Source organism: Sminthopsis crassicaudata, chromosome 3 (genome assembly GCF_048593235.1).
Source record: "Sminthopsis crassicaudata isolate SCR6 chromosome 3, ASM4859323v1, whole genome shotgun sequence".
NCBI classification, from domain to species: Eukaryota; Metazoa; Chordata; class Mammalia; order Dasyuromorphia; family Dasyuridae; genus Sminthopsis; species Sminthopsis crassicaudata.
Genome location: NC_133619.1, coordinates 294,209,829 through 294,233,994, shown reverse-complemented (window position 1 = coordinate 294,233,994; position 24,166 = coordinate 294,209,829).

Below are 24,166 nucleotides of genomic sequence, written 5' to 3'. Positions count from 1 at the left end.
TGTCTTTCTAAATTGATAAAATTATTAACTTAATAACCATCAACAAAGAAAAAATTCAAAAATATTAATATGATCAAAAATATATTAAACCACATACCTCTAGTTTCCATTTTAACTAACAAAGTAATAAAATCATTGTTTCTTTCTATGTTCTTGATCTTCCTTTATTTTCATGTATTTTTAAAAACTCTTTCTTTATTTACACAATTATACTCAAGATAAGTCCTTTGGTTCTACTTTTTTCACTACTTTGCTTCAACTTTGCTGGGCCCTGGAAATACAAATATAAAAGTTGAGAAGTTCTTTACTTCAAAGATTATGCTCTATTAAGGGGATACAACATATTCACAGATTAGTAACCATGGTATATATTCAAGATAAATATAGAAGTTAATTTTGTGGCAAGAGTGGCAAGAGTATATAATAAAACTAATCAGGGAAATCAAGAAATATTTCATGAGGTAATATTTTTATGTCATTATTTTGTTACTTTCTGCCATATAACAGAACAATATTTCATTATATTCACATACTACCATTTGTTTATCTTCTACATTTGATATAATTGCTTATGGCTTTTTACTTTGATAAGTAATGTTACTGAGAATGTTTTTGGACAGATAAATCTTTTTTTTTATGTCAGTTATATCTTTAATGAATTTTTCTAGGACTGGGCCCTTGAGTCAGAAGTCATAAACAGTTTTGTAGCTATTACTGCCTAATTTTATATTGTTTTCAAAACACAAGTTAACATTTAAGTATTGGTAATACAATGGGAAAAAAGCACAGGACTAGACTGAGAGAAAAATTCTTCTTTGTGAATTCAAATCTGGTTTCAAATACTTATTAGCTGGGTGATTTTGGTCAAGTCACTTAAAAACTATTTGCTTAAATTTCCTCATCTATAAATGAGCTGAAGAAGGCAATGATGACAAACCACTTCAATATCTCTGCCAAAATCCCCAGAGAGTGTCATGAAGAGTTGGAGTTGACTGAAAAAATAACTCATAAACAATTATTTTTACTGTTTGCAAATTGTTATACATGTATTCCCACCAGGTTGGCACTAATGGTCATTAACGAGGGACATCCATGCTTTGTTGGAATAAAAGTGTTGAGTGACTTTTTTTCCTGGTGACCAGATATTCAGTTCCTTGATCTTCCAGCACATGTTGTTGTTGTTTTTGTTGTTGTTTTTGTTGTTGTTGTTGTTGTTGTTGTTGTTGTTGTTGTTGTTGTTGTTGTTGTTGTTGTTCTTCTTCTTCTTCTTCTTCTTCTTCTTCTTCTTCTTCTTCTTCTTCTTCTTCTTTTTTTTAATTAAAGCTTTTTATTTTCAAAACACATGCATAGACAATTTTTAACATTCCTCCTTGCAAAACCTTGTGTTCCAATTTTTTTCCTTTTCTTACCCCTTCTCCCTTCCCTAGGCAGCAAGTCATCCAATATCTGACAAATATGTGCAATTCTTCTATTCATATTTCCACAATTATCGTGCTGCACAAGAAAAATCAGATCAAAAAGGAAAAAAATAAGAAAGAAAACAAAATGCAAGCAAACAACAACAAAAAGAATGAAAATACTATGTCCTTTCTGTGGGTGTAGATAGCTCTTTCCATCACAAATCTATTGGAAATGGTCTGAATCATCTCATTGTTGAAAAGAGCCACATCCCTCAGAATTGATCATCGTATAATCTTCTTGTTGCCATGTACAATAATATTCTGATTGTGCTCACTTCACTTAGCATCTGTTCATGTAAGTCTCTTCACACCTCTCTGAAATCATCCTGCTGACCCTTTCTTGTAGAACAATAATATTCCATAATATTCATATACCACAATTTATTCAGCCATTCTCTAAGTGATAGGCATCCATTAAGTTTCCAGTTTCTTGCCACTACAGAAAGGGCTGCCACAAACATTCTTGCACATGCAGCACCATCTTTCTAAGTTAATGGTACTCATTGTCTACAAGCCTGTGGATTTGTGGATCTATCAATGTGAATCTAATTCTGAGCTGTCAGACTCTGGCTATGCCCAGTTCTTTTTGATTAGTTTTATTTACATAACTTTGGTATGACAGTGTTGGTTCCCCATAAAGACAAATATTAGAATGCAGCATACACTAATTTTACTCAGATAAGAATCAATCAATAAGCAGTACTTAGTACTGCAACAAGTATTAAGCACTTTCTAGATGTCTCCACATGTATGGTTATACAAAACAAATTTCTGTAGTAGCCATGAACTCCCCCACCATTCCCTGAAAAAATAAGAAAAAGAAAGAAATAGAAAAAAATATAATTCAATCTGTACTCTGAGTCCATCAATTCTCAGTCTGGAAGTGGGGAACATGTTTCATCATGGGTCCTTTAGAACTGCAGTGAATAATTGTGTTGATCAGAGTTAGTAAAAGTCTTTCAAAGTTGATTATTTTATAAAGTGGAGTTAATAGTTTCTTTTGTTTTTATTTTTAAAATACCATTTTATTTTATTTTTTTAAGTTCTACATCAGTGATGTTCTGTTTCTCTAAATTGTAATCCTTCTCTTGGGGACAGGTTTCTTGGGGAGGTTTCTGGAGGCAGCCTTCCTTTCAGTTCAGTTCAATAATCCCAAAATGCAGCCACAAGTTAAAGTCCTTGACTGTCTCTTTCCAAATCTTATCTCCAGATCCTTTATTTTCCCCTTTAAGTCTTGTCTCCTTCACTTGGGGCTTGGCTAGCTTTCTTAGAGGCCTCTCTCTCTCTTTGAGCTCTTGTCAGAATGTCTCCAGCCAGCTTCAGTCTCTAGCTGCCTCTGAATCCAAAGCCTCCAGTCAGCGTGAAGGTAGACGTGGGAATGAATCAGACTCTGAATGTCCTAGAGTGTGGGAATCAAACTCTGCCTCCAAAAGTGTGGGATTGTGGGTTTCCCAGAATTCAATCCTAGATGTGAGTTTCCCAGAAGTCCTTGAGCAGGCTTTTCCTTTAGACTTGTGAATCTCCTGGACTTGCAAATCTCCCCACTGAAATCCTGGCTCTCCGAATCTCCTCGAGTTTCCCTGAAATTCTCCCGGGAAGTCCTCCCCTTAATTCAATCCAGATTGACAGAGTGGGCTTTTATATCCTCCTGGAGAATGGGCTTGTGGGTGCTCCCTGGGCTTGTGGGAGCTCCTTAAAAGTATGCTCTCTTAAAGGTGTGAAGTCTAATGTGTGAACCAATGAGTGAACTCCTTTAAAGGTGAAAACTCCTTTAAAGGTGTGAACTAAGTGCATAAGTACCTTGTAAGAATCCTAACACACATCAATACAATTTTTAATTATTTATTTTAATATTTTTTCTAATAGTTTTCAACATTCATTTTTTAAAAAATTTATAATATTATCCCTTGTATTCATTTTTCCAAATTATCCCCCCCTCCCTCCACTCCCTCCCCCTGATGACAGGTAATCCCATACATTTTACATGTGTTACAATATAACCTAGATACAATATATGTGTGTAAATACCATTTTCTTGTTGCACATTAAGTATTAGATTCCGAAGGTATAAGTAACCTGGGTAGATAAACAGTAGTGCTAACAGTTTACATTCACTTCCCAGTGTTCCTTCTCTGGGTGTAGTTATTTCTATCCATCATTGATCAACTGGAAGTGAGTTGGATCTTCTTTATGTTGAAGATATCCACTTCCATCAGAATACCTCTTCATAAAACATTGAAGTGTACAGCGATCTTCTGGTTCTGTTCATTTCACTCAGCATCAGTTGATGTAAGTCTCTCCAAGCCTCTCTGTATTCCTCCTGCTGGTCATTTCTTACAGAGCAATAATATTCCATAACCTTCATATACCATAATTTACCCAACCATTCTCCAATTGATGGGCATCCATTCATCTTCCAGTTTCTAAGCTACAACAAAAAGAGCTGCCACAAACATTCTGGCACATACAGGTCCCTTTCCGCTCTTTAGTATTTCCTTGGATATAATCCCAATAGCAGCAATGCTGTGTCAAAGAGTATGCACAGCCCGATAACTTTTTGGGCATAGCTCCAAATTGCTCTCCAGAATGGTTGGATTCTTTCACAACTCCACCAACAATGTATCAGTGTCCCAGTTTTCCCACATCCCCTCCAACATTCATCATTATTTGTTCCTGTCATCTTAGCCAATCTGACAGGTTCAACATTCATTTTTGTAAAACATTATGTTCTGAATTTTTCTCTCCTTCTCCCTTACCTCCTCCCTCTCCAAGACAGCAATCTAATATAGTTAAATATGAGCAATTCTTTTAAACATATTTCCATATTTATCATGTTGTGGAAGAAAAATCAGATGAGAAAAAACATGAAAAAGAAAGAAAAATAAGTAAATAACAATAAAGGTGAAAATACTATACTTTGATCCACATTTAGTCTCCAAAGTTCTCTCTCTGGTTGTGGATAGCATTTTCCATCTGAAGTCTATGGAAATTGACTTGAATCACTGCATTGTTGAGAAGAGTCAAGTCCATCATAATTGATCATCACATAAACTTGTTGCTGTATATAATATTCTCTTCATTCTGCTCACTTCACTCAGCAAGAGTCATATAAATCTTTCCAGGCTTTTCTGAAACTAGTCTGCTCATCATTTCTTATAGAACAATAATATTCTATTAAATCCATAGACCTTACTTTATTCAGACAGTCCCCAATTGATGGGCATCCATTTAATTTCTAGTTCCTTGCTACTACAAAGATTTTTGATATGGGGTCCTTTTCCCTCTTTTATGATTTTTTGGTATACAGACTCAATTGAGACACTGCTGGATCAAAGGATATGTACAGTTTTATAGTCTTTTGGATTTAATTCCCAATTGCTCTCCAGAATGGTTGGATCATTTCACAACTCCACTAACAATGCATCAGTGTCCAGTTTTCCCACATTCCCTCCAATATGTTTTCCTATTATCTTAGTCAATTTGAGATGTGTGAAATGGTACCACAGAGTTGTCTTAATTCTTATTTCTCCAATCAATAGTGATTTAGAGCATTTTTTCCTATAACTAGGAATGGCTTTAAATTCTTCATCTGAAAATTATCTCTTCATATCCTTTGGCAAATATTTACCAATTGAGTAATAACTTGTATTCTTATAAATTTGACTCGGTTTCTTATATATTTGAGAAATGAAGCCTTTATCAGAAATAACACATTTCTCAAACACTAGATTACTATAGTCATTGACTATTGTGACTTGTGAAGCTAACCTATTCCAATCACCCACTACTCTACTTCTTAACCAATACCAAATGGTTTGATGACTGCTGCTTCATAAAAACTATAATTTTTTTTCACAGCTTTCTACTTTCCTTCTAATCTTGTCTGCCTTGGTTTTGTTTGTGCAAAACCTTTTTAATTTAATGTAATCAGAATTTTGCATTTCATAATGCTCTCTAATTCTTTGGCCATAAATCCAAAGATCTTCTGCAAAGATCTAAGAGGTAAACTATTCATTGTTCTCCTAATATGCTTATAGTATCACCTTTTTTTGTAAATTATGAACCCATTTTGACCTTATATTGGTATAGGGTGTTAGACATTGGTCAATGCCATTTCTGCCATTTTAAATATTTTCTAATTTTCCCAGTAATTTTTGTCAAATAGTGAGTTCTTATCCCAGAACCTGGAGCTTTTGGGTTTCTCAAACACTAAATTACTATAATCATTGATTATTGTGTCTTATGAAGCTAACTTATTACAATCATCCACTATACTTTTTAAACAGTACCAAATGGTTTTAATAACTGCTGCTTTATAACAATTATAATATAGTTTTAGGTCTGGGAACAGTTAGGCCACCTTCCTTTGCATTCTTTTTTCATTAATTCCCTTGAAATTATTAGCTTTTTGTTCTTCCAGATGAATTTTGTTATTTTTTCTAGCTCTGTTATTATTCAATTTTACAAAATTTTCATTTCCATTTTTTTTTATTCTCTCCCTTTTTCTTGTCTGAAAATAGTAGCCAATTTGACATAGGTTTTATATATATATATATATATATATATATATATATATATATATATAATCATGTAAAGCATATTTCAATATTAGTTACAGTTATGAAAGAAGAAACAGATCAAAAGGGAGGAAAAAGAATAAAGTGAAAAAAAGTATTCAGCGGTTTGATTCATCAGTTCTTTATTTGTTGCTGATACTGTGTGTACAATGTTTTCCTTGTTCTTCTCATTTCACTTAGCATCAATTTATATAAGTCTTTCCAGATTTTTCTGAAATTTGTCTATTCACTTTTTGCATAATAATACATTCCATTCATATACCACAACTTGTTTAGTCATTCCCCAACTGATGGGCATGCCCTCAATTTCCAATATTTTGCCACTACAAAAAGTGCTACATAAATATTTTTTGCAGGTCATTTTCTCCTTTTTATGATGTCTTTTGGATATAGATCTCACAGTGGTGTTGTTGAGTAAAAGGATACATGGAGTTTGGTTGCCCTTTGGATACAGTTTCAAATTTCTCTCCAAAATAGTTAGATCAGTTTACAATTTCACCAACAATGCATCAGTGTTCTGATTTTCTGATATCCTCTCCAACACTTATCATTTTCATTTTTTTGTCATATTAGCCTATTTGTTCGGTATGAGATAATAGTTCAGAATTCTTTTCATTTTCATTTCTCTAATCAAGTGATTTGGAGCACTTCTTCATATACCTATAAATAACTTTGATTTCTTCATCTGAAAACTGCCTGTGCATAACTTTTGACCATTTATCAATTGGAGAATGATTTGTATTATTATAAACTTGACTCAATTCACTATATATTTAAGAAATTAGTCTTTTATCAGAGATATTTGCTTTAAAGATTGTTTCCTAGCTTTCTAGTTTCTTTCTAATCTTAGTTGCAGTGAGTTTTTTTTTTTTTTAATTTAATGTAATCAAAATTATCGACTTTGCATTTTATAATGATATTTCTTGTTTGGTCATGAATTATTCCCTTCTTTATAGATGTGACATGTAAACAATTCCTTGCTCTTTTAAGTTGCAAATGCTATCATTCTTTATGTCTAGATCATGTATCTATTTTGACTTTATCTTTGTATATGGGCGAGAAGTTGGCTTATGCCTAGTTTGTGCCATTTAACTTCTCTTTTAATAATTTGGATGCTATAACACATGGTGCATATAAGTTTAGTATTATTACTTCATTGCCTATTTTATCTTTAATCAAAATGTAGTTTCATTTTTTATCTCTTTTAATTAGGTCTATTTTTGGTTTGGCTTTGTCTAAGATCAAGATTGCTACCTGCTTTTATTACTTCATATTATATAGTTTTTGAGCCATTCTGCTATACATTTCCATTTTATAGGAGAGTTCATCCCATTCATATTCACAGTTATGATTACTAACTGTGTATTTTCCTCTTGTTTCTTTTTCCTTTCACTCTTTCCCTCTTTGACAGTATTTTGCTTTTTTCTTCCACCTCCCATGGTCTGTCCTCCCTTCTGTCAGTGACTCCTTACTCAGGTAAGAGAGTTTTCTATATTCAGTTGATTATGTTTGTTATTTCCTCTTTGAGCCAACACTGATGATAGTAAGGTTCAAGTGATGTCTATTCATGACCCTTCCATCTTTCCCTCTACACTAATGGGTCTTTCACATCTTTTCATGTGAAATAATTTACCCCATTCTACCTCTCCCTTTCTTTTGCTCCCCTTATATTCCTCTTTCTCAGCCTTTAATTATTTTTTAATATCATTCCCTTAAATTCAGTTCCTGCCCATATTCTCAGTTTTTGTATATTCCTTCTAGCAATTTTATCACTGGCACAATTAAAAAAAAATTACAAGTATCTTCACCTGTAGGTACATAAACTATTCAGTTCCATTGAATCCCTTATGTCCCTCCCCCCCCCTTTTTTTTTTTGGCTTCTCTTGGGTCTTGATATTTGCAATCACATTTTTTATTTAATTCTGATCTTCTTATGAAAGCTTGAAATCCTTATATTACATTAGATGACCATTTCCCCCCCTTGAAGTATTACACTTAATTTCACAGGATAAGTGATTTTTTTTATTATAGTCTTTAGCAATTTTACTTTCTGGAATATCATGTTCCATGACTTCTGATGCTTTAATGTTGCAGCTGCTAAGTCCTGTGTGATCCTGATTGTGACTCTCTGATATATTAATTGTTTCTTTTTGTCAAGTTGCAGTATTTTTTCCTTGACCTGATAGTTCTGAAATAATGTATCTTGGAGTTTTTATTTTGTGATCTCTTTCCTGAAATGATCAGTAGATTCTTTCAATGCTTACTTTGCCCTCTACTGCTAGGAAAGGAGGGCAGTTTTCCTTGATAATTTCCTCAAAGTTGCAGTCCAGCAATCCTAAGGTACTACTTCAGACCTCTCAGATTGATTGTTGTTTTTTATTGAATTTCTTTTTTTCTATTTTGTGGCTTTTCTCCCTTAAGAACTGATTTTTTTTCTTGTACAACATGGTGAATATGGAAATAGAAGAATTGCAGATGTTTAACAATATCAGATTGCTTTCTGTCTTAGGGAGGGAGGGAGAGAGGGAGAAAGTTTTGGAATAGTTTTGCAAAGATGAATATTGAAAACTATCCACTTATATTTGGAAAAATAAAATTTAAAAAAAAAACCATGCAGTCCATATCTTCCTTTTGACTTCTCTTCTAGATCTGTTTTCCAGGTCAGTTGTTTTTCCAATGAGGTATTTTACATTTTCTTCTGTTTTTTTCATTCTCTTGAATTTATTTGATTAATTCTTGATGTCTTATAGAGTCATTAGCTTCTATTTACTCATTTCCAACTTTTAAGGTCTTATTTTCCTCATTTAGGTTTTGTACTTCCTCTTCATTTGCCTAATTGTACTTTTTAGGGAGTTGTCTTTTTTTTTTTTTTTTTTTTTAACCAAGTTGCTGATTCTTTTTTTTTTCATAATTATCTTGTATAATTTTCATTTTCCCCCCCAATTTTTCTTCTATCTCATATGATTTTTTTTAAAGCTCCTTTTTCATCTCTTTCCATGAGTTCTTTTTGGATTTGAGACCACTTCCTGTTTTTGTTCAGGGCTTTGCTCACAGGTGTTTTGCCATTTTTATTCTCTTCTGAGTTTGTACTTTAATCTTCTTTGTCATCATAATAACCTTTTATGGTCAGATTCCTTTTTTGTTAAAAGTTCTTATTCTTTTTTAAAAAGTTTACCTTTTTTGGCCTTTTTCCTTTCTTCTCTTTTTTAGGATGGAAGGAGCACTATCTCAAGCTTCTTGTGCTAGGTGCAGTTTACCCATAACTGCATTGATATTTCCCTGAGGCCCAAGGAGGATCCTTGTATCTGGTGCTAAGCTAAGGGGATGTGGTGCAAGTGGGTAGAGCTGCTGGAGGCCATTGGTATTTGGCTGCTTATCTGATGCTAAACCAAAGTTGTTGTTTTTTTTTTGTTTTGTTTTTTTTAATATTTTAATAGTTTTTATTTACCAGATATGTGCATGGGTAATTTTACAACATTGACAATTGCCAAACCTTTTGTTCTAATTTTTCCCCTCCTTCCCCTTCCCCTGCCCCCAGATGGCAGGTTGACCAATACATGTTCAATATGTTAGAGTATAAATTAAATACAATATATGTATACGTGTCCAAACAGTTGTTTTGCTGTACAAAAAGAATCGGACTTTGAAATAGTGTACAAGCTAAACCAGAGTTTTAATGATGGTATCTGGCTTGTGTTGAGGCCAGTGGGGTTTTTCTCCATTTCTCTGAGGCTACACTGAAGCACTGCTGGAGGCTGCCTGTTGACTCTGCTGAAGCATGGAGGACTGTCCCTTAAAGGCTGCCTGTTTGCTCAGGATTATGCTGAAGCACATGGAGGTTATTAGAATCGGAGCCTACACATTCTCTTGGCTATACTGAGATACATGGGGGTCCTGATTTTGATGTTTGCCAGCTCTATCATATTGAAGCTCAGGGTCTCCCATTGGTTTACTGAGATGGGACTTGCTTCTGGTTTGTTGTGGCACTTCCTGTCCTGGACTGTGCTCTCCTTTTACTTAAGTGAGACAGGCTTTTCTTTTCCATCTTTCAAGTTTCTTGAGCTCAAAGACTGTTTCACCCCATCTTTTTGCTTTTCCAGGATTTGTTTGGGGTTGTTATTTTATGGTTGTGTGGAGGAGAATATAGGAAAGGTATGGTGATTTACTGTTTATTCCACCATCTACTTTCTGCAATTAATCATTTCTCTAGTATTTATTTCAGAAGAATGTCATAAGGATTAAATTAGATGATTTATGTAAAGTGCTTTGCAAACCTTAAAGCATTATATAAATATCAACTATCATGATTACTATAGGTATTTTTACACTATTTTACAGTTCTTGGTACACAATAGTAATTTAATAAGTGCTTGTTAATTTTCTTAAATAACTATGAAAAAACTGAGATACAGAGAAGTGATTTGCTCATGATCACTGAGCTAATAAGACTCAAAGTAAATTTTGAATTCAGGTTTTCCTTAGGAAATCTAGTATTCTCTACTCAAACATATTGGCTCTCTAGACATTGCAGTAAAGCAAAGTTCCACTAGCAGTGTGATCATATACTTTTTCCCCAAAGAACTGTATTAAGCATTTAATTTTATTATTTTTAAGGATCTATTCATTTGATAGATGTGTGTAGTATCTCAGAATTTGCATTGTGTAAATGACGGTATATCATTTTTTAAATACATGCAAAGATAGTTTTTAACATTCACCTTTGCAAAATCTTATGTTCTAAATTTTTCTCCCTTCTTCTCTCCTATCCCCTCCCCAAATCAGTAAGCAATCTGATACAGGTTAAACATGTGTAGTTCTAAACATATTTCCATATCCGTCATGTTGTACAAGAAACATCAGATGAAAAGGGAAAAAATAATGAAAAAGAGAAAACAGTGCAAGAAACAACAATAAAAGGTGAAAATACTGTGATTTGATACACATTCAGTCTTCATATTCTCTCTGCTTCTGGATGGCACTTTTCCATCACAACTCTATTGGAATTGCATTTAATCACCTCATTGCTGAAAAGAACAAATCCCTCAAAATTGATCATCACATAATCTTGTTGGAACTATGTACATTCTGCTTACCTCACTCAGCATCAGTTCATGTAAGTCTTTACAGGTTTTTCTGAAATCAACCTGCTCATCATTTCTTATAGAACAATAATATTCCATTACATTCATATACTATTAATTTATTTAACCATTCCCCAACTGATGGGCATCCATTCAGTTTCCATTTCCTTGCCACTACTACAAAGATTTTTGTACATGTGTGTCCTTGTCCCTCTTTTATGATCTCTTTGGCATTCAGACCCAGTAGAGACACTGCTGGATGAAACGATAGATTCACATTTTTTTTCTAATCATTAGAGAATTTGAAATATTTTTTCATGTGGCTATTGACAGATTTGATTTTTTTTTGTGTCTTAATAATATGAACCAAAATTTTTTCATAGTTACTGCTTTAATATATATTTATTGTATTATGTATCTGTTTTTTTCTTAAAAAATTTTAATAAGTATTTATATATGTGATGTTTTTTATTTAGTTATCATTACAATTTTATGGTAGTCAAGAGATTCATATTATATATTTATATTATAAGCTTTTTAATTCTAGGGAAACTGTTTTGTTTGCTTGTATTTGTACCCCAGTACTTAGCACAGTGTCCATATAGTGAGTGCTTAATAAAGGTTTCATTTATTATTTTTGTCATCTATTTATCTATCCATCCAACTATCCATCTCTCTAATCTACTATTTGTCATCTATATCTATTTAGTCCAATGTAATTCACGTCTCTTAATACTTGCCAAGGTACAGGTTCATTTTCACAGTTTGAATCCCTAACATTTGCTCTTTGTATTTGCATCTAGCCACAATTCTTCATATCTCTTTTTAGTAATTGGCTGTTTTCTGTTTTGTGCCTAATTCCTCATTGGTCTGTTTCCTCTAGTGACAGGTCTTCTCCAGGGAAGTTACACTCAATTGCATTGGCCTCATGTTTCTTTGTCTGACTCACTGGAAATGTGTTTCATAGTGTTGTTCCAGTTCTTTGGCTGCTCCAAGGATGTGATAGTTGAATAGGATTTTCTCTAGGTAACTAAATCCATGTTTATCTGACTTGTTTCAAGTTGACCTCTCTTTTAAAAACCAAGCCCATACAGCCAAAATATATAGGCAAATAACAGAAATATGTAAAACTTTCCATTCCTCCAATAAATATGTAGACAATGGACATGACCAAACATTTCCCAAAAAATGAATTTAAAACTCTTAAAAGCCATATAAAAGAACTAATTTACTAATTTCATCACTTATAAGAAAAAAAACAACCCTGAAGTTTCATCTTCTACCCAGAAAATTGACAAAGATTACAAATGACCCTTTTTCCCTCCCTTCTTCTCTCCCTTTCTTCCCTTCATCCCTTCCTCCCTTCCTTTCATTTTTTGGTGGTATGGAAAAACTTGAAATAAAGTAGATGTTTATTGATTTGGAAATAACAGTAAATTGTGATACTTGTATGCAATGAATTATTATGCTGTACAAAATGACAAATATGAATTTTGAGGAACATGGAAAGAGTTCCATGAAACAATGCAAAGAGAATTAAGTGGAATCAAGAAAGCAATATCTACAATGACTACCACAATATAAATAGAATGGGAAATAACTACAAAACAATTGAAAAAAAAAAGTGGAAAACTACACAAATTATAATAAGAGATTAAAAAATCTCCTCCCTCTATTTTTTTTTTCAGAGATGGGAAGTCTATAGATATGAAACATTGAGAATATTATTATTCTTTCTGTACAATATTAATTGATTTTGCTGGCATTTTTTCCTTTTTTCTTTCTTTTTAATTTTTGTCATAAGGGCTGGCTCTCTGGGAGAGGTGAAAGTAGGACTATAGGGAGGAATTAGGCAGTATAAAATAAAGTATTAATAAAAATCAATTAAAAAATCCCCAAAGTCCATGGTGTAAATTAATTGATGCTTCTTGGTGTTACATTTATGAAATGGATCATTTGAGTCAATGACAGAATAGGCTCCTTTAATAGAACAATACAGTTGAAATTTTGCACATTACTCCTTCCACATTTTTACCAAGAAGAGATCTTGGGTTTTGGGTAAACAATTTTCTCAATGTCAGATAGCAAATGAGAAACCTAAGCCTTCTAGCTCCTTGTCCAGTATTCTTTGCACAACACTAATTTTACTCCTTTTCAATATGGTATACTTTTACTATTTATAAATGGGAATTATTTAAGTTTGCTAAATATGTTGAGTGATCTACATGACATTGTTTGATTTATATAAGAATGTGATAGCCACATTAATCTCTTATTATTTATCTCCTCCATATAACTTACCTCTTCCATATAAGTTTAAGTAGGTCAAATCTCTTGTTTCTCAGAAAAATAGGAGAAATACACTCAAAGTGTCATAAGCCCTTAAAAAAAAAACTTAATAGGTCATAAGATCATATTGCCCATCAATTTGCTTTTCAATTACATCTGTAACATTTCAGAGAAATTTTCAATTCAGTTTAATTTTATTAAATAATTTGTTAATTATCAAATTCAGAATTTACCAGTTTCCTATAATTCTAAATAAATTAGTGTTTAAACAAAAGGTGGAAAAAATCTATAGTTTGGAGGTAAATTTATTCTTTCTGCTTGACTTTTCATACAAATGAACCATTTATTGTCCCTCAACTTTTTTTTTTTCTTTTCTTTTCTTTTCTTTTTTTTTTTTTTTTAAGCTTTTCTTGGCTAAGATGTTACAATGGCTTGCCATTTCCTTCTCCAGCTTTTTTTCAAGATGAGAAAATTGAGGCAATCAGGGTTAGGTGATTTGCCTAGAATCACACAGTAACAAGTGCCTGAGGCTAGATTTGAACTCATGTTTTCCGGATTCCAGGGCCAACACACTCTGTACCACGCAGCTTTCCTTCTCAATCTTTACAAGAATTTAAATTAATCTACTCACTCTGAGAAGGGCTTAATTTCTACCAAATATTGATGCAATTTGAATGGAATGTAATTTGCCACCCATTATTCATCCACTGTTCATTTGGTGAATTCTAAAAAGGGGGTATACTTGCACAAAAGGAAAACTAGTAAAACTAACAAAAAGATTAATAGTTGCAAATTTTATTCTTGTAGTGGAAGAAATTTTGGAAGGGGAAAGTTTCATTCAAAAATATGCATGATAAAAGACAAAAAATGATAGGGATTTTTCTGCAAAAATACACAAAAGAACCCCAAAAGTTCTTATCATCACAGATAACCAGGATGATATAGTTAGTCACTGATGTAGAGCCAGACAGTCTGGAGAATGAAATCATGTGGACCTTAGGAATGTTACTAACAAACAGTAAGATTGAAATTCTAGTTGAACTATTTAAAAACCTAAAAGATGATGCTGTTAAAGTTTTATCTTCAATATGCCAGCAAGTTTGAAAAATGCAACATTGGCTGTGTTGGAAAAGATCCTTTTATGTCCCAATCCTTAAGAATGGCAATGCCAAGGAATGTTCAAATTACTGAACAATTGTGCTCATTTCACACACCATCAAGGTTATGCTTAAGATTCCGCAACTTCAACTATATGAGAACTATATGTATTATGATCATTATGCTTCTAAGTTTCCTAATATTAAACCAGTTTTGCATTTCTGGTATAAATTCTACCTTGTCATAGTGTATGATCTTTATGATATATTTTTGTAATTTCCTTCTTAGAATTTTATTACAGTTTTTTTTTTTTGCATCTATATTCATTAGAAAAACTGGACCACAGTTTTCTTTCTCTGTTTTTACTCTCCCTGCTTTGTGTATCAAAATTATATTTCTGTCATAGGAAAAATTTGGTAGTATTCTTCTATCTATTATTAGGAGTTATAATTGATTTATTTTTATCTACATTGCTTGTGTATTCATCTTTATTTTTTCATTAAAGTTTTTTATTATCAGACATATACATAGATAATTTTCAATATTCATATGTGTAAAACCTTGTGTTCCAAACTTTTTTTTCTTTCCCTTCCTCCAACCCCCTTCCCTAGATGGCAAGTAATCCATATATGTTAAACATGTGTAATTCTTCTATACATATTTCCATAAATATCATGCTACACAAGAAAAATCAGATCAAAAAGGAAAAAAAATGAGAAAGAAAACAAAATGCAAGCAAACAACAAAAAAGGTGAAAATACTATGTTGTGATGCACACTTAGCCATCACCATGTTCTCTCTTCATCACAAAACCATTGGAATTGGCCTGAATAATCTCATTGTTGAAAAAGCCACATCCATTAGTGTAAAGGTCCTGTTGTCTCTCAATTGTAATCCTTCTCTGGGAGGAGGTTTCTTTTCTCTGTGAATCTTTTTCTCTGTCCTCTTCTTCCCCTCCAAAAGTATGGGATTGCTGGACTTGTGAATCCACAGGATGTCTTCTTCTTGACCCAATCCAGAACTCCTTCTCCAGGCAACCGTCCCAACTTTGGCCCAGACTTGACTCACTCCAGGCTCAATGTTGTCTTCTTTTATACTCCCAGAGAATGGGCGTGTGAGAACTCAGGGGCTTATGGGAAAATTACTTCAACCAATGAACTTTCTCCTTTTAAAGGTTGTGTAAACTCCTTTTCATATGTAAACTCCTCCTCAGAAGTTCAAAGAGGTAAAACTCCCCTTAAAGGCCGGAACCAAAAGGTGTGAACTAGAGAATTGTTAAGTACCAACTTAGCACTTAGTAAGAACCTAACACATCAGAATTGATCATCATATAATCTTGCTGTTGTTGTCTACAGTGTTTCTCTGGCTTTACTAATTTAGCATCAGTTCTTGTAAGTCTCTCCAAGCCTCTGAAATCATCCTGCTGATTGTTTCTTATAGAACAATAATATTCTGTAACATCCCCAACTGATTGGCATCCACTCACTTTCTAGTTTCTTATCACCAAAAAAGAACTGCCAAAAACATTTTTGCACATGTAGATTCTTTTCCCTTTTTTATGCTCTCTTTGGTATACAGGCCTAGTAAAGACACTGCTAGATCAAAGGGTATGGACAGTTTGATAGCCCATTGAGCATAATTACATATTGCTCTGCAGAGTGGTTGGATCAGTTCATAACTCCACCAAAAATATATTAATGTTCCAGTTTTCCCACAGCCCCTCCAACATTATCTTTTTGCATAATTTTAGCTAATCTGAGAGGTGTGAGGTGGTACCTCAGAGTTGTAGTGTTTTAGAACATTATTTCATATGGCTTTAATTTCATCATCTGAAAATTATCTGTTCATATCCTTTGACCATTTATCAATTAGGGAATGACTTGTATTCTTATAAATTTGATACCGTTCTTTATATATTTTAGAAAAGAGACCTTTATCAGAAAACATTGGCTGTCAAGAGTTTTTACTAGTTTTGTACTTCTCTTTTATTCTTGTTTCTGTTGGTTTTGTTTGTGCAAAACCTTTTTAATTTAATGTAATCAAAGTTGTCCATTTTGCATTTGCATTGTTTATCCCATTGTGTTTTTAAGGGTATCAACTATTAACAGTCAGAGTTTGTTCTAAGCCATTTGTTCTCTCAACTTTTTTCTACCTAATTCTTCATTAATAATTTTTTTTTCTCTTTAGTTTAATTTCTTCCAGTCACTCTTGTAGTTGTTTTGGACAAGTCAATTTTCCTTCCCTGAATTTCTTTTTGTGGTTATTGTGTGTCCTATGGTTGGTTTGTCTCTTCCTCAGGGTTTACCTATTGGGCATCTCTTAACCTGTACTATTGTTTCATTATGTTCTGTTTCCTTTTGTTTACTCATATTTTCAGTCTCAATTTTTAAAGTTGAAATTTTGTGCTTGAGCCAGCCCAGCCCCTCTTGAACCCTTTGCTGCATTGGGTAGGACCTTGCTTGATTCGCTACTCTCCCTTTTCTAGATGTTTGCTGCCATTTAAAATTTGAATAGTGACCAGTATTTGGCCCTATTCCCCACCTCAGTACCTGGCTGTTGTCTCAATCTTCTGATGATTTATCGCAGATTCTGGTTTTAAATGTTGTCTGTTTTCTTCTCCTTCAGTTTCTTGTTGCGACTCTGCTAGGGATATTTGGTCTGCAATATCCCAACTCTATTTTGGGGTTTTAGTACTGAATTCTCACACCATTTTCCAGTTCTCTGCAGAGAGTACAGTCCCTGTCTCCCTGAGCAGTAACTTATGACAGTCAGTTCTTTCCTTAGCTTCTGTTCAGTGAGGCAGAGTCTGGGATTTGGTTTCAAGTCTCAGTATATTAGGGCTCACATGACTGGCTTGTAACCCCACTGTTTAGAGTGTTGGCTGGTTTCAAGTCTATTTAGGGAGCTTGTGCTGGCTTTCTTGTCATGGCTCTTGTCCTTGTTTCTGCTGGCTTCAAAGTTTACATGTGAACTTCCTTGGAGTGTCTCCTCTCCCCATTTCTACCAATCTATTTTTGCATGGTTGTGATAAGGGATAAGCTAACTTCTATTTTCTTTTCTTTTTTTTTTTTTTTTTTTTTTTTTAATTTATTACAGATCTTTCTAAGATTTTTTTCAAATATATACTGGGGATTATGTAGAATAGTTAGGTGGTACTATGGATAAAGCCCTAGGTCTTTAGGCAGTCTTTTTTCAGTTGTCTAATCCTTGGGCCCCATTTGGGATTTTCTTGGCAAAAATACTGGAATGGTTTGCCATATCCTTTTTTGAGGAAACTGAGGCAAACAGGGTTAAATAACTTGTCCAGGGCCACCTGTCCCAATCCCTATTGCCACCTAGTTATCCAGTCAGAAAGACTTGAATTAAAATCTCAAACAGTAGCTGTGATTATGAGCAAGTCATTTCGCCTCTATCTGCCTCAGTTTCCTCAATTGTAAAGTTGGGATAATAATAACAACCAGTGTTGTTGTAAGAATCAAATGAGATATTTGTAAAGCGCTTAGCACAGTGCCTAGTACAAGATAAATGTTATATAAATGCTAATTGTTAATATCGCTGATGTCTCTATACCCTTTTATGTTGTCTTCATGACCAAAATATTAAATGTAATTCTCCAGTTTACTCAGCTCTTTAATTCCTTGTGTGATTTTTCTATTAGACTGATTCAGCTCTGAAAGAGCAACACTAAATTCTCTTAAATATTGTGTTCCTCTCTAGATCTTTTGGTAATTTGGTTAGCTTTTAACCCAAAGAACTAAATTTTGATAATCCACTTGGTGCTTTGTTGGAGGAGGAGGGAATAGGATAAAGTTCAAACTTGCAATTTTATTGATATTAGGAATCTGTTTTAAGTAAACTCTTTATACCCATTGCAAGTTGACATCTGTTACTCAATTGATAATCTTAGAGAGTTGACACACTGAATAACTAATAGATTTTGTAAGTATCATTGGTGAGATTTGAATACAGATATTCCTAACTCTGAAGCCAATTTTCTACTACAGTGTTGCCTCTATTGGGAAATATAAATTTAATAATATTGTTGTTTTATTGTCTATGATATCTTTAAGGAAAATGTAAACTTTGCATTTATTGCTATTGACACTGTGGATTTTTTTTTGGTTGCATTATTTTAAATCATTATTGTAATTCCTGCTTTTTTGAGATTACCAATTATCTAATAAGTTTTGTTCCAGGTCCTTATCTTCATTGTCTATGTGATTTTATATTTGAAATGTGGATTTTGCATATAGTATACAGTTGAGTGTTGTTTTCCAATGAGTTGGTCCATTCTCTTGGATTTTCTTTATGTTTATTTGGTCCCTTTTAAGTTTTCCTTAAATTAATTTGATTCTGGTATTATCTCCCTTTTTGTAAGCCTGCCAAGCCAATATGCCTTGGGTTAATCAATACATTTTCAGTTCTTTTGTTAATTTGTTAGCTGCACTTACACACCTATCTATTCAGCAAATAAAAGTCTCTGGAAATGGGATCAAAATCCCAATATCAAATGATCTGTTCACTCAATAGGAAGTCTCAAAGGCTACTCTTGCCCTTTAGAATTAGAATTATGCTATTTTTTTAAAATCATAGATTTTTATTTTCAAAATATATGCAAAGATAGTTTTCAATATTCACCATTGCAAAATCTTGTGTTCCAAAATTTTCTCTTTCCTTTCCCTCTACCCCTCCCTTAGACATCAAGTAATCCAATATATGTTAAACATATTGTAAATCATCTGTACATAACTCCACAAATATCATGCTGCACAAGAAAAATCAGATCAAAAAGGGGAAAAAAAGAGAAAGACAAAAAAAAGCAAGCAAATAACAACAAAAAAAGGGAAAATCCTATGTTGTGATCCACATTCAGACCCCACAGTCTTCTCTCTGGATGCAGATGAGTCTCTTAATCACAAGTCCATTGGAATTGGTCTGAATCAATTCATTGTTAAATGTCCATCACAGTTGATCATCACATAATCTTGTTGTTGCTGGGTACAATGTTCTCTTGGTTCTATTCATTTCACTTAGCATGAGTTCATGTAAATGTTTCCAGGCCTTTTTGATATCATCCTGCTAATTGTTTCTTATAGAACAATAATATTCCATAACATTTATATGCCATAATTTATTATCATTATCTAACTGATGGGCATCCACTCAGTTTCCAGTTCCTTGTCATTACAAAAGGACTGCTACAAACATTTTTGCCAAGTGGATCCTTTTCACTTTTTTATGATCTCTTTGGGATACAGATCAAGTAGAGAAACTGCTGGGTCAAAGGGTATTCTCAGTTTGATAGCCCTTTAGACATAATTCCAAATTGCTCTCCAGAATGGTTAGATCAAATCACAACTCCACTAACAATGTATTAGTGTCCAATTTTCTCAATCCCCTCCAACATTTATCTTTATCTTTTCCTGTCATCTTAGCCAGTCTGAGAGGTGTGCACTGGTACCTCAGAGTTGTTTTAATTTGCATTTCTGTAATCAATAGTAATTTAGAGCATTTTTTCATGTGAGTATAAATGATTTTAATTTCTTTACCTAAAAATTGTCTATTCATATTCTTTTATCATTTATCAATTGAAGAATATTTTAGAAATTAAGTCTTTATCAGAACTCTTAGATATAAATTTCCCCCCAATTGTCTGTTTTCCTTATAAACTTGGCTGAATTGGTTTCATTTGTACAAAACCTTTTAAATTTGATATAATCAAAAACTATCCATTTTTCATTTTATAATGTTTTCTAGTTCTTTGGCCATAAATTTCTTCCTTTCCCACAGATCTGAGAGGTAGACTATCCCTTGTTCTATTAATTTGCTTAGTATCACCCATTATGTCTAAATCATGAACCCATTTCAACCTTATTTTAGTATAGGATATTAGGTATTGGTCAGTGTCTAGTTTCTGCCATATTACTTTCCAATTTTCCCAGCAATTTTTGTCAAAGGCACTTTAAATTTTTTTTTTTTTAATTTTAAAAATTGCTTAGTGGGAAGAACACTGGATTTTGAGTTAGAGGATTAGGATTTAAACCCCTACATCTGTTATTTGCTATCCATGTGACTTTTGACAGATTGTTTGAGCTCTCTGGTTCTCAGTTTCCTTAACTGTAAAATGAGTTGCATTAGTTAATTTCAAAGTTCCTTTTAAGGTCTAAATATACTAGACCTTAAGGGAAGGCACAGTCAAGGTACTTAGCTACTATTGCCCTATAGCCCCCAGTAGGAAATGTGTGTTCCTTCCCCGTTACATTTATAATAATCATTAACATAATGATATTTTGCAATTCCAGAACTGCTTGAACATAATTATATTGCAAAATATGACCAAATTAAAATGATACTGTACTTTTCCTTCACAAAATACATAATTAGGCTTCCTGGACATTAGTAAGCTTCTACATAATATGTATTTGGGGTTGGGGATTACCTAATTATTTTGAAATGAGATATTACAAGTCTTCTAGATAAATGAAGTAAAGAAAAACTGTTCTCTGAGTTAAAAAAAATCACAGGGTATTGCATTGTTACTTGCTGAAAGATCTATAAATATGACAAGGAATTTTAAAAAGTGTTTTGTTATTAAAAAGCTGTCAAGAATGTCAGTAGATACTTGCAACTATATGATACAAACTAACAGCTTTGAAGAAATATATATTTTAGTACAGAATAAATTCTTTCAAATGCTGTGAAACTAGCTATTTTTATATTGTGTATGTTTTTTAATTGTACATTCTTTATGTTCTAAGCAAGCAAGAAATTTTTTTGTACTTTTTTTTAGTGAAAATGATGGCATTTTAGAATTATATTTTAGTGTCTTTAGTTTTAGTATACATTTATTTCCTTAAGGGAAAATACCACACCTTTGTTACTTTGTATAGTGGCTAGAATTCTATAGGGACTTATTAACTTTAATAATAATACAACAAGAAGTAGTATTTAGCACACTTGAGTGCACTATGTCATAAGACAGTCAAGAATCTTCAATTATCTAAGAAGTAGAGGTATTAACTATCTTAGAATGAGTCATTACGTTCATAAAATTCACTTTGTTATGTGATTATAATGAGTCAATGAGGTGTGATGTCTATAATTTTACTTAAAATGATTTCTTTTAAATTTCCTTTAATCAATTACTATTGTTATGAAACCCATTTTATAATATACTTTAAAGTGCATTTTACCTGATTTATAGCCTTCTAAATGACTTTCTCCTCTCTTACTCCAAAGACCAAAACAAAACAAAACAAAAATCCAACCCCAAATGCTGACTATAATTATCCACACAGATATAGATCACATGTTATTTACTATTTTCACATTAGGTTATATTGCTACTTATAAAATTATATTGTATCTATTCATCCCTAATCTTTTCATTACTTTTGCCATTTCCAACTGACTTGTTTCACATTTTCACTTGGATAAACATTGACATACAGAATTGAATAGGTCTAAACCAAACTCATTATTTTCCCTTTTAAATATATACCCCTTCTCTTAACTTAGCTGTTTCTATTGAGGGTACCACCATCTTCCTAATCATTCAAGTTCATGATTTTTAGTCACTTTGATGGACTCTTTCTTTTCTTTCCATCTTATCCAATCAGATGCCAGATCCTGCCATTTCTATCATATCATATTCCCTTCCCAGTAGTCCCTGAGTTGCCACCATCTGTTGAAAAATTTTCACTGCTTCACTTCTTGTCTTATTTTATCCTAATATCTTTCTAATTGGTCTTATTGCTTTCAATATTTTTTTTAATTCATCCTTTTTGAATTAAATAACTATTCTGAGGAATCAATCTGATCATTACATTCCCATATTAAATAACTTGTAGTAACTTGGTGTACCCACTAAAATAAAAATTCAAACTGCTTGGAGTACTCCTGACTCCAAACTACCTTTCCATACTTGTAATATATAATTTTCCATAATGAATTCTACATCCCAGTCACACTGAATTTTCTGGCTGTTTTTTTTTTTTTTTTTTTCATTTGTTTATCCTTAGTACATAGTGTCATTCACAAAGTCTATATTTAATTCATGTTTGTTGACTTGAACTATTTTACAATCACAAATGTTCCCCCTTGTTTTTCCTATAAATTTTAACATCAGTCAAACTAAGTTTTTGGCCTTTTAAGATTACTGACAGTAGGTATGTCAATTGCTTTTTTTAAATGCAGCTAATAGTTTCCATAAGAGTCTTATTTGCTGAGGGATCTAGAAACATCATAAAGGAATGGTAATAATGATAAATCTAATTAATATATGACAAAGTTTTTGGTTGCAGTTTTTTGAGTTTGTTTCTGTGAATACTCAATTCTAAGTAGTTATAAGGCTACCTGAGAGTGTCATATGTATATTATTCTTGAACTCCAATACTTTTAAGTTTGAGGTCTCTGAACTTTTGAAAGGGACCTATTAAAAAGCTGTTTTTTAAACTTAGCACTTCGTTTCCATATGAAAACTAATGCTTAGAATTAGGCTTTTCCCTTATAGCCTTAGAAATAAAAAAATTGAGAAAAATGTATTTAAAACACTATGGAATCTTATGATATATACTGACATATTACCATTTAACATTTTTTTTGAGTTGATAGATTCTTTTCATAAATTTCTTAAGATTCTAGTGCTTTAGTACATGTTGAGGGCTTTGAAGTCAGAAACCTTATTCACATACATATAATTTTATACATTCTTAGGATATTGATTAACACCCCCTCCATACCCCATCCCCAAACAGCCAAATTAGTCTATGGATTACAAAGTGACTGGACTCTGAGACTTTTGTTTTGCAATTTTTTTTTTTTTTTTGTGCACGAACAAACACTTAAACTTGGATTGAAAGAACATATACAATGAAGCCAATCAGAATTGTATTAAAAATAAGAGCTCAATCTTTGACACTTTGACAATTACAGGGTTTGGCTCAGGTAAAATGGGAAAAAATGATGCACTTTAAAAAGGAAATAAGGTTTAAAAAAATTATTTTTATTAATGTTGATTTTATGTCAAATTTTTACTTACAAAATTATTTTAAACTAGAAATGCTTTATTTTAGCGTACATTCACCTCAGTACCGCAACCAACTAACTTTATATCTTAAACACTTGGGAAAATAATTTTTAAAACACTCAGGCAAAGGACTTAAGTTAAATTATTGAGTGTACCACTTAGTATCTATGTGACCTTGGACAAGTACCTTTCTGGTCCTCTGATTTTTTATCTTTAAAATGAGAGAGATGGACTTAAGATCCCTTTGAGCTTCGAAATTATGAGGCTAAGACTTGGGTATTTCTATGCTACCATCACTACAACATAGGGGGAAAAAATAATATACTTGTAGAAAATAACAATTTAAAAATCTTTATTACATGTATTTCTGCACATGTGCAAAGCCATTTAAAAAATGTAGTCATTTCCCTCCCCCCTTTTTTCTTTTCTTTTCTTTTTCTTTTTTTTTTTTTTTTTTTTGCAAAATAACAGAAGCAGTTGGTTCTTATGGATCAATGAACAATTTAAAATATTTAACTTAATTTGTTTTGCAGTTGCACTAGGTTGGCCTTCCTCCCCTCCCTTCTTCCCCCCCTCCCCCATCCATTTACACTGGTAAGTTCGTTTTCATTTTAAAATCAGAGCAATACTATT